The 11,747-nt window shown below is 42.8% G+C and overlaps 1 long non-coding RNA gene across 1 annotated transcript; it reads right to left on the bottom strand.

Moving 5' to 3' along the window:
- LOC121305454 lies at positions 1-11,511 on the bottom strand. The gene is made up of 3 exons (XR_005948085.1): positions 11,287-11,511; positions 559-635; positions 1-370 (listed from the first exon to the last, which is right to left on the bottom strand). It is a non-coding gene; the product is annotated as an uncharacterized LOC121305454 (long non-coding RNA).
- Positions 11,512-11,747: the final 236 nt, after the last annotated feature.

Genomic DNA, 11,747 nt, shown 5'->3' with positions numbered 1-11,747 from the left:
TTGTGTATCAATCATTACTGACCTGCGACTATCACTTCAGTCTGTCCTTCTTCATACCCACTTCCATCATCAGCTAAGCAGGTATAGACGCCTCTGTCAGAGGGCTGGATGTTTCTCAGTTTCAGAGAGATATCTCCTGTCTGCAGTGCAGGGGGAGAGAGAGCAGTGCGGCCCTGGTAAGCTGTGTCCTGTCTTCCTGGCTGATCCTTTCTGTTTATATATAAATGAACAGGCGTATCGAATCTGTCCCTGAACCACCTCACTTCCATGCCCACAGCACTGAGTCTGGGTAAAATGTGACAGGGCAGGATGACATCATCACCAGGCTCAGCAATGACAGGTTGATCAGAGCCAACGACACGCCATCGATCTGAGAAAGACAAGACAAGGTAAAGCAATTGCAAACAAACAGGACTCTAAAAATATTAGATTAGAAATAGCTGAGAGCTATTAGCTGTTCTGTGAGCCCATACATCGATGCAGGCAGCTATATACAGGGCCCTGGAAATAAGAGGGTGCATCTCAATGGATCAGTTTCATTTCTACAGTCCCTCTCACCTGCCTGTGTAGAAACAGCTGGTAGCAAACTCAAGACAATGAGACAGGTCCTCCCCAGGAATCCCATCTTCATTTCACTGGAAAATAACAATAAAGATCTCTTAGTTAAAGCTGTGTGACTCAAACAAACCAAACAACCTGCAATCAGATTATTAATATCAGGGATCACATTCATCAGGATGGTTCTTATTTGAATGTTCAGCTGTCTTCAAAACTGCTTTGGTTAAGCCTTTACTCAAAAAATCCAACTTGCATTGTAATTTCAGACCCTTTTCTAAGCTGCCATTCTTAGCTAGGGTTCTTGGGAGAAGGTAGTAGCCGATCCACTCAACAGATTTCTGGATAGCAGACAATGTTCTTGACAAGTTCAGTTTGGTTTCGATCTGCTCATAGTACACAGGCTGCCCTTGTCAGAGTGGTGAATGACTTACTGATGACTCTACTCTATATCCATTGTGGTTCTGTTACACCTCAGTGATACTGTGGATCAGGACATTTTAATTGAATCTTAAAAGCTGGGCTGGCCTGCCTGGAACTGTTCTAAACTGGTTTAAGTGGTATATCTAACAGACAGTACTGTGTTTCTTTAGGGGAGTCTGTATCAGGATTATCTGCTTTTACTTGTGGTGTCCCCCAGGGCTCTATTCCTGGTCCCATATTATTTTCTTTGTAATATATGGATAGACCTAAATAATACTACTGTGCATCACACACAGACATTCTTGCAATGCCCCTGAATGGAAAGTGATAATACTGGCATTGCAAGTTGATTATACTATCACTGGGCTCTACACAATGGTATGAGTATTGCCACAATCCTTGGCGACCCAGAACTGCCTCCTGTGTTTGCATCTCCCTGCTCCTGACCGATAAATGCAACTCTCCCACAAAACATCAGACGCATATTTTTCAGACTCAAATCCATATTTTACAAAAAACAATGGCTGGTTCAGTGTGCATTAGCACCATCTCAAGCTCCAGTGTCCCCAGAACCTCTCGATGGTATTACTCCCTGACAATACACACTGACCCAGCCAGTATTCTATTACACACCGACCCAGCCAGTATTCTATTACACACTGACCCAGCCAGTATTCTATTACACACTGACCCAGCCAGTATTCTATTACACTGACCCAGCCAGTATTCTATTACACTGACCCAGCCAGTATTCTATTACACTGACCCAGCCAGTATTCTATTACACACTGACCCAGCCAGTATTCTATTACACACTGACCCAGCCAGTATTCTATTACACACTGACCCAGCCAGTATTCTATTACACACTGACCCAGCCAGTATTCTATTACACACTGACCCAGCCAGTATTCTATTACACACTGACCCAGCCAGTATTCTATTACACACTGACCCAGCCAGTATTCTATTACACACTGACCCAGCCAGTATTCTATTACACACTGACCCAGCCAGTATTCTATTACACACTGACCCAGCCAGTATTCTATTACACACTGACCCAGCCAGTATTCTATTACACACTGACCCAGCCAGTATTCTATTACACACTGACCCAGCCAGTATTCTTTTACACTGACCCAGCCAGTATTCTATTACACACTGACCCAGCCAGTATTCTATTACACTGACCCAGCCAGTATTCTATTACACACTGACCCAGCCAGTATTCTATTACACACTGAACCAGCCAGTATTCTATTACACACTGACCCAGCCAGTATTCTATTACACACTGACCCAGCCAGTATTCTATTACACACTGACCCAGCCAGTATTCTATTACACACTGACCCAGCCAGTATTCTATTACACACTGACCCAGCCAGTATTCTATTACACACTGACCCAGCCAGTATTCTATTACACACTGACCCAGCCAGTATTCTATTACACACTGACCCAGCCAGTATTCTATTACACACTGACCCAGCCAGTATTCTATTGACACCACTCTATTACACACTGACCAGCCAGTATTCTATTACACACTGACCCAGCCAGTATTTACACTGACCCAGCCAGTATTCTATTCCACTGACCCAGCCAGTATTCTATTACAAACTGACCCAGCCAGTATTCTATTACACTATTTACACACTGACCCAGCCAGTATTCTATTACACACTGACCCAGCCAGTATTCTATTACACACTGACCCAGCCAGTATTCTATTACACCAGTATTCTGACCCAGCCAGTATTCTATTACACATTGAACCAGCCAGTATTCTATTACACTGACCCAGCCAGTATTCTATCTCACACTTGAAACCAGGCAGTATTCTATTACACACTGACCCTGCAGTATTCTATCTCAATTAGGCTGCAGTAGCGCTCTCATTGTATGACACTAGGCTGCAGTATTCTATCTCACACTGTTGAAGCCAGCTTCTAGTACACACTGCTCTCCAGTATTGAATTAGGCTGACAGCCATCGCTCTCCAGTATTGAATTAGGCTGCAGTATCGCTCTCAGTGTTGAATTAGGCTGCAGTATTCGCTCTCAGTGTTGAATTAGGCTGCAGTATCGCTCTCACTGTTGAATTAGGCTGCAGTATCGCTCTCCAGTGTTGAATTAGGCTGCAGTATCGCTCTCAGTGTTGAATTAGGCTGCAGTATCGCTCTGACCAAGCCAGTGTTGAATTAGGCTGCAGTATCGCTCTCAGTGTTGAATTAGGCTGCAGTATCGCTCTCAGTGTTGAATTAGGCTGCAGTATCGCTCTCAGTGTTGAATTAGGCTGCAGTATCGCTCTCAGTGTTGAATTAGGCTGCAGTATCGCTCTCAGTGTTGAATTAGGCTGCAGTATCGCTCTCAGTGTTGAATTAGGCTGCAGTATCGCTCTCAGTGTTGAATTAGGCTGCAGTATCGCTCTCAGTGTTGAATTAGGCTGCAGTATCGCTCTCAGTGTTGAATTAGGCTGCAGTATCGCTCTCAGTGTTGAATTAGGCTGCAGTATCGCTCTCAGTGTTGAATTAGGCTGCAGTATCGCTCTCAGTGTTGAATTAGGCTGCAGTATCGCTCTCAGTGTTGAATTAGGCTGCAGTATCGCTCTCAGTGTTGAATTAGGCTGCAGTATCGCTCTCAGTGTTGAATTAGGCTGCAGTATCGCTCTCAGTGTTGAATTAGGCTGCAGTATCGCTCTCAGTGTTGAATTAGGCTGCAGTATCGCTCTCAGTGTTGAATTAGGCTGCAATATCGCTCTCCGTGTTGAATTAGGCTGCAGTATCGCTCTCAGTGTTGAATTAGGCTGCAGTATCGCTCTCAGTGTTGAATTAGGCTGCAGTATCGCTCTCAGTGTTGAATTAGGCTGCAGTATCGCTCTCAGTGTTGAATTAGGCTGCAGTATCGCTCTCAGTGTTGAATTAGGCTGCAGTATCGCTCTCAGTGTTGAATTAGGCTGCAGTATCGCTCTCAGTGTTGATTGAACTGACAGTATTATGTGGTACCGGCCCCACAGCCATGCATCTTATTAGGTGGAGATCCTTAACTGTCAGATAATGAATGCCCTGTGGGGAGGCTCAGGGGCTTCACAGTCAACTCATCCAAAACGAGGCGGCCTTTGCACTGTCGGACGCAAGTGAAATCAGAGGCAAGTGTATTCAGATTACACTGAAATCAGAGGCAAGTGTATTCAGATAACACTGAAATCAGAGGGTGGATTACACTGTCAGAGGAAAGTGTAAACAGGGAATTACAGTGAAATCAGAGGCAAGTGTATTCAGATAACACTGAAATCAGAGGCAAGTGTATTCAGATTACAGTGAAATCAGAAGACAAGTCAACTGGGATTACAGTGAAAGCAAAGGTTAGTCCGGTCAGAATCATCATTTCACTAACCTTTACTTTACAAAGACAGCAAGCAAATTAAAAGAGAAAAAACAACTGCATCTGTCCTGTGCTGCACTGCATCATTGAACACTGCAGAAATAATAATAATAATAATAATAATAATATAATAAATAATAATAAATAATAATAATAATAATAATAATAATAATAATTTTGTATAAAATGAAGCCATACACTTTTGAATACTAAAATACACATATCTCGATTGTGCTTTTCTTAGATAGTATTTTAGTATATAGGATATATAGGATAGGATAGTATATAGGAGCTGTATGCATCACGTTTCAAATCATTGTATAATAGGGGTGAATTGCAGGCTACTGCACACGACTACAACCACTCATAATAACAATAACAGTAATAATAATAGATGCACACCACCACTAGTGCTGATAATAACAATCACAGTAACAGCATATGCACTGTACTACTACAGCTGAGCACAACAACAACAGTAATATAATATATGCTGTGTTTTATATAAAATAAACCAATAGGCTTTTGAATGTCAAAATACTGTAAAACGCATCGGAGGCAAATTTGGGAACAGGATTTTCAACTCACACCCCAAGTGAGGCTTTTGAATGTCAAAATACTGTAGTGATCTGTACAGGGTGTTCATAATTCACTGAGTAGAGACTGTGAGTCCTGAGGGGCTGTAGGCATCTTCAGTGATCTGTACAGGGTGTTCATAATTCACTGAGTAGAGACTGTGAGTCCTGAGGGGCTGTAGGCATCTTCAGTGATCTGTACAGGGTGTTCATAATTCACTGAGTAGAGACTGTGAGTCCTGAGGGGCTGTAGGCATCTTCAGTGATCTGTACAGGGTGTTCATAATTCACTGAGTAGAGACTGTGAGTCCTGAGGGGCTGTAGGCATCTTCAGTGATCTGTACAGGGTGTTCATAATTCACTGAGTAGAGACTGTGAGTCCTGAGGGGCTGTAGGCATCTTCAGTGATCTGTACAGGGTGTTCATAATTCACTGAGTAGAGACTGTGAGTCCTGAGGGGCTGTAGGCATCTTCAGTGATCTGTACAGGGTGTTCATAATTCACTGAGTAGAGACTGTGAGTCCTGAGGGGCTGTAGGCATCTTCAGTGATCTGTACAGGGTGTTCATAATTCACTGAGTAGAGACTGTGAGTCCTGAGGGGCTGTAGGCATCTTCAGTGATCTGTACAGGGTGTTCATAATTCACTGAGTAGAGACTGTGAGTCCTGAGGGGCTGTAGGCATCTTCAGTGATCTGTACAGGGTGTTCATAATTCACTGAGTAGAGACTGTGAGTCCTGAGGGACTGTAGGCATCTTCAGTGATCTGTACAGGGTGTTCATAATTCACTGAGTAGAGACTGTGAGTCCTGAGGGACTGTAGGCATCTTCAGTGATCTGTACAGGGTGTTCATAATTCACTGAGTAGAGACTGTGAGTCCTGAGGGGCTGTAGGCATCTTCAGTGATCTGTACAGGGTGTTCATAATTCACTGAGTAGAGACTGTGAGTCCTGAGGGGCTGTAGGCATCTTCAGTGATCTGTACAGGGTGTTCATAATTCACTGAGTAGAGACTGTGAGTCCTGAGGGGCTGTAGGCATCTTCAGTGATCTGTACAGGGTGTGAGTCCTGAGGGGCTGTAGGCATCTTCAGTGATCTGTATTCACTGAGTAGAGACTGTGAGTCCTGAGGGGCTGTAGGCATCTTCAGTGATCTGTACAGAGAGTAGAGACTGTGTCCTGAGGGGCTGTAGGCATCTTCAGTGATCTGTACAGGGTGGAACACACAGTGCTCACAATGCAGTTTGCCAGTGCACTTTAGTTTATATGGTCCATGAGCCAGATGTTTACAATGTCCTGCAAGGTATCTTGAAAGATGGCAGCTATTGCTCCAGTTTTGAACAGCATGCTTTAGATTCACTACTTCAATGAATACATGTGCTGAATGCCTGCAGCAGGAGAGAGTACAGTATGCAGGTACATAATTCTGCTCTGTTCTCCTACTTTAGGCATTAAACAAAGTCATTTGAGAAAAGACTGAATACATGTTCCTGTTTTTGTGAGTTTTGTCCAGTTTGGCTTGGAGTTTGGTGTCTGATCAAACGTTTATCAGAGCTTTAGTTTCTTGCACTGTCCATGTAATTTAGGGTCACCAGATTCACAGAGTGAAAATCAGAGAGGTTTTTTCTCTTCAATTCACTAACGCCATACCAATTCTGAAGCAGTTAAAATAACAGTAAATAATAACATAATAACACTTTACAAATTAAACACTGTCTGTATTATTCACACAGCTTCCTTCAATGTTAATCTCCATGTGTGCAACAGACATGGCTTTTTACTGCTGAGATATCTGCTGATTCCTGTCCACTGTGACTCATACTGAGAATAAGAAGGGAATAACACACAACACTACCTTACTGTATTTCAACACAAAACCCTTCCTGGGTGGCTGAAATATTTTCTGCATAAATATCACTGGATATTATCAACTGGATATTATCAAGCTGTTTAAAACCCTCTCAATTAAAAAACACGTTCATTCTCAATAGATTGATACTCTTTGTGTCTGGCAATACTGCACACAGTTTTCATGACTTCAAATCACATTTCAATTGCCTATTTCAAGAATTACTAAACAACTCTGCCCTTTACAACATAATCCTTCAAACCATTAAACTGCTGTAATAACAAGCATGCCAGAGCCATTCAACCCCTGCCAAGACTGAACATTAGAGCATCAGCAACAGGAAGAAGATCAACACACCCTTATCCACTGTGTGCACAAGCAAACAGAGGGACAGATGCCTTCATATACTGACACAGTGTGATACTCTTGAATCAACACACCCTTATCCACTGTGTGCACAAGCAAACAGAGGGACAGATGCCTTCATATACTGACACAGTGTGATACTCTGGAATCAACACACCCTTATCCACTGTGTGCACAAGCAAACAGAGGGACAGATGCCTTCATATACTGACACAGTGTGATACTCTTGAATCAACACACCCTTATCCACTGTGTGCACAAGCAAACAGAGGGACAGATGCCTTCATATACTGACACAGTGTGATACTCTTGAATCAACACACCCTTATCCACTGTGTGCACAAGCAAACAGAGGGACAGATGCCTTCATATACTGACACAGTGTGATACTCTTGAATCAACACACCCTTATCCACTGTGTGCACAAGCAAACAGAGGGACAGATGCCTTCATATACTGACACAGTGTGATACTCTTGAATCAACACACCCTTATCCACTGTGTGCACAAGCAAACAGAGGGACAGATGCCTTCATATACTGACACAGTGTGATACTCTTGAATCAACACACCCTTATCCACTGTGTGCACAAGCAAACAGAGGGACAGATGCCTTCATATACTGACACAGTGTGATACTCTGGAATCAACACACCCTTATCCACTGTGTGCACAAGCAAACAGAGGGACAGATGCCTTCATATACTGACACAGTGTGATACTCTTGAATCAACACACCCTTATCCACTGTGTGCACAAGCAAACAGAGGGACAGATGCCTTCATATACTGACACAGTGTGATACTCTTGAATCAACACACCCTTATCCACTGTGTGCACAAGCAAACAGAGGGACAGATGCCTTCATATACTGACACAGTGTGATACTCTTGAATCAACACACCCTTATCCACTGTGTGCACAAGCAAACAGAGGGACAGATGCCTTCATATACTGACACAGTGTGATACCCTTTAGCATGTGTTTCATAATGTACAGTTTCATCACAGTGAATCAGTGCTCCTCAGAGACAGTGGATGCAAACACTTGGATGGAGGGACAATCAGGGACAAACCCTGATTCCAATCCTCTTGATTCGTGATAAAGAGGGACCTTTTCAGGGACCAGTGTGACAGACAGACAGAGAGACGGTCTCCATCTGCCCAGAGATGATGACACAATCAGTAACTTGCTGTGCTAAAGAAGGTCTTCAGTGAGTTTCATCACAACAGTAAAGTTATTCTCCAGCACTGCTAAACACACCCCACTTTATAGTGTAATAGAGCTATAAACACTGAACAAATATACAGGCAGTCGTAAAAGATGCACTCTGATTGCTTAGTCAGTTTCCATGTTAAACTGTGACAATATCAAGCACAAAGTCACACTTCTGAACTGCATCTTCAACACAGGGTTTATATAGAGAGAGGCTGGTTGAAATGGCTCTCAGTGTGTGGAGCAGTGCATGGGTTAGGGTTATAGAGAGAAGCTGGTTGAAATGGCTCTCAGTGTGTAGAGCAGTGCATGGGTTAGGGTTATAGAGAGAAGCTGGTTGAAATGGCTCTCAGTGTGTGGAGCAGTGCATGGGTTAGGGTTATAGAGAGAAGCTGGTTGAAATGGCTCTCAGTGTGTGGAGCAGTGCATGGGTTAGGGTTATAGAGAGAAGCTGGTTGAAATGGCTCTCAGTGTGTGGAGCAGTGCATGGGTTAGGGTTATAGAGAGAAGCTGGTTGAAATGGCTCTCAGTGTGTGGAGCAGTGCATGGGTTAGGGTTATAGAGAGAAGCTGGTTGAAATGGCTCTCAGTGTGTGGAGCAGTGCATGGGTTAGGGTTATAGAGAGGAAGCTGGTTGAAATGGCTCTCAGTGTGTGGAGCAGTGAATCAGAGGCAAGTCCAGTGTGTTGAATAATAATCACAAGTCAGAATTTCACTGTTATAGAGAGAAGCTGGTTGAAATGGCTCTCAGTGTGTGGAGCAGTGCATGGGTTAGGGTTATAGAGAGATCACAGCTGGTTGAAATGGCTCTCATAAATCACAGTGTGGAGCAGTGCATGGGTTAGGGTTATAGAGAGAAGCTGGTTGAAATGGCTCTCAGTGTGTGGAGCACAGCATTGAGCAATATCACTTCTCATCTCAATCACAGACTGTGTCTTCATTACATTGCTCTCACTGCAAACCACACAGCATTGAGCAATATCACTTCTCATCTCAGACTGTGTCTTCATTACATTGCTCTCACTGCAAACCACACAGCATTGAGCAATATCACTTCTCATCTCAATCACAGACTGTGTCTTCATTACATTGCTCTCACTGCAAACCACACAGCATTGAGCAATATCACTTCTCATCTCAATCACAGACTGTGTCTTCATTACATTGCTCTCACTGCAAACCACACAGCATTGAGCAATATCACTTCTCATCTCAATCACAGACTGTGTCTTCATTACATTGCTCTCACTGCAAACCACACAGCATTGAGCAATATCACTTCTCATCTCAATCACAGACTGTGTCTTCATTACATTGCTCTCACTGCAAACCACACAGCATTGAGCAATATCACTTCTCATCTCAATCACAGACTGTGCCTTCATTACATTGCTCTCACTGCAAACCACACAGCATTGAGCAATATCACTTCTCATCTCAATCACAGACTGTGTCTTCATTACATTGCTCTCACTGCAAACCACACAGCATTGAGCAATATCACTTCTCATCTCAATCACAGACTGTGTCTTCATTACATTGCTCTCACTGCAAACCACACAGCATTGAGCAATATCACTTCTCATCTCAATCACAGACTGTGTCTTCATTACATTGCTCTCACTGCAAACCACACAGCATTGAGCAATATCACTTCTCATCTCAATCACAGACTGTGTCTTCATTACATTGCTCTCACTGCAAACCACACAGCATTGAGCAATATCACTTCTCATCTCAATCACAGACTGTGTCTTCATTACATTGCTCTCACTGCAAACCACATTACAGCAAACCACACAGCATTGAGCAATATCACTTCTCATCTCAATCACAGACTGTGTCTTCATTACATTGCTCTCACTGCAAACCACACAGCATTGAGCAATATCACTTCTCATCTCAATCACAGACTGTGCCTTCATTACATTGCTCTCACTGCAAACCACACAGCATTGAGCAATATCACTTCTCATCTCAATCACAGACTGTGTCTTCATTACATTGCTCTCACTGCAAACCACACAGCATTGAGCAATATCACTTCTCATCTCAATCACAGACTGTGCCTTCATTACATTGCTCTCACTGCAAACCACACAGCATTGAGCAATATCACTTCTCATCTCAATCACAGACTGTGTCTTCATTACATTGCTCTCACTGCAAACCACACAGCATTGAGCAATATCACTTCTCATCTCAATCACAGACTGTGTCTTCATTACATTGCTCTCACTGCAAACCACACAGCATTGAGCAATATCACTTCTCATCTCAATCACAGACTGTGTGTCATTCATTACATTGCTCTCACTGCAAACCACACAGCACTTGAGCAATATCACTTCTCATCTCAATCACAGACTGTGTCTTCATTACATTGCTCTCACTGCAAACCACACAGCATTGAGCAATATCACTTCTCATCTCAATCACAGACTGTGTCTTCATTACATTGCTCTCACTGCAAACCACACAGCATTGAGCAATATCACTTCTCATCTCAATCACAGACTGTGTCTTCATTACATTGCTCAGAGGTGAATGAAGTTAGGTTACTTCATTAAAACATCTACTGATTAACAAACCAAGTCTGTAAGTGCTCTGTCTTTTCTGTCCCGTACACATCATGGATCGTTATCGCTGTGTTTCCTGTTTGACAACGTGGGCAATAATCCTGACACTATCAGAGCACTAGAGCGGCCATTTTGAAAAGAGCGTTGAAACAGAATTTAAAGTTATACGTGTAAAAAGTTGTCAGGATGTTAGCAATGAAAAGAATAATTAATAAACAGTTGTAGCAGCACGTGGGGACGGGTAACGCTATATTTTTCGGAACCCCTCTACTTACTGTTGAAGCAAGCTGTTCTATTAGCTATTGTAACTTTAAACCCACAGATTTCGAGTCTGCTTACCTGCTTTCACTTTCACCTGCACTCTGTCTTCGTGCTTCAGTTCAGCTCTCAAACTCTTTCAAGAATAAATAGAAACAGCTTTTCAAACCGCTTCAGTACAGCTGAGTTTAGATATGAGAAGTGTATTCTAAAGATTACACACTCTGTAAAGAACTTTCCATTTATTTGATAATCTTTCTAGCCTGAAGCAGCCTGTCTAAAGCTGAAGTACAGGTCAAAGTACAATTCCTGGTTTTATTGCACCGTTACCTGAGAAACAGCCCTTGAGGAACACGCCCACACACTGCCTGCCAGTGAAAGAATGTGCACCTGGTTCAGACTCTCCTCAAAAAACAAACCAACACACAACTGGAGCTCAGGAGTGATTTAAAGTCTAATGTGAAACATTAAAAATAAATTAATACAACTTTTCTGTGATCTTTTGTTTTGGCTAACAGTCCATTTTCAACAGGATACAGTTC

This window comes from Polyodon spathula, chromosome 43 (genome assembly GCF_017654505.1).
Source record: "Polyodon spathula isolate WHYD16114869_AA chromosome 43, ASM1765450v1, whole genome shotgun sequence".
In the NCBI taxonomy this organism is placed as follows: Eukaryota; Metazoa; Chordata; class Actinopteri; order Acipenseriformes; family Polyodontidae; genus Polyodon; species Polyodon spathula.
This window is presented reverse-complemented; position numbering and strand designations above follow the sequence as displayed.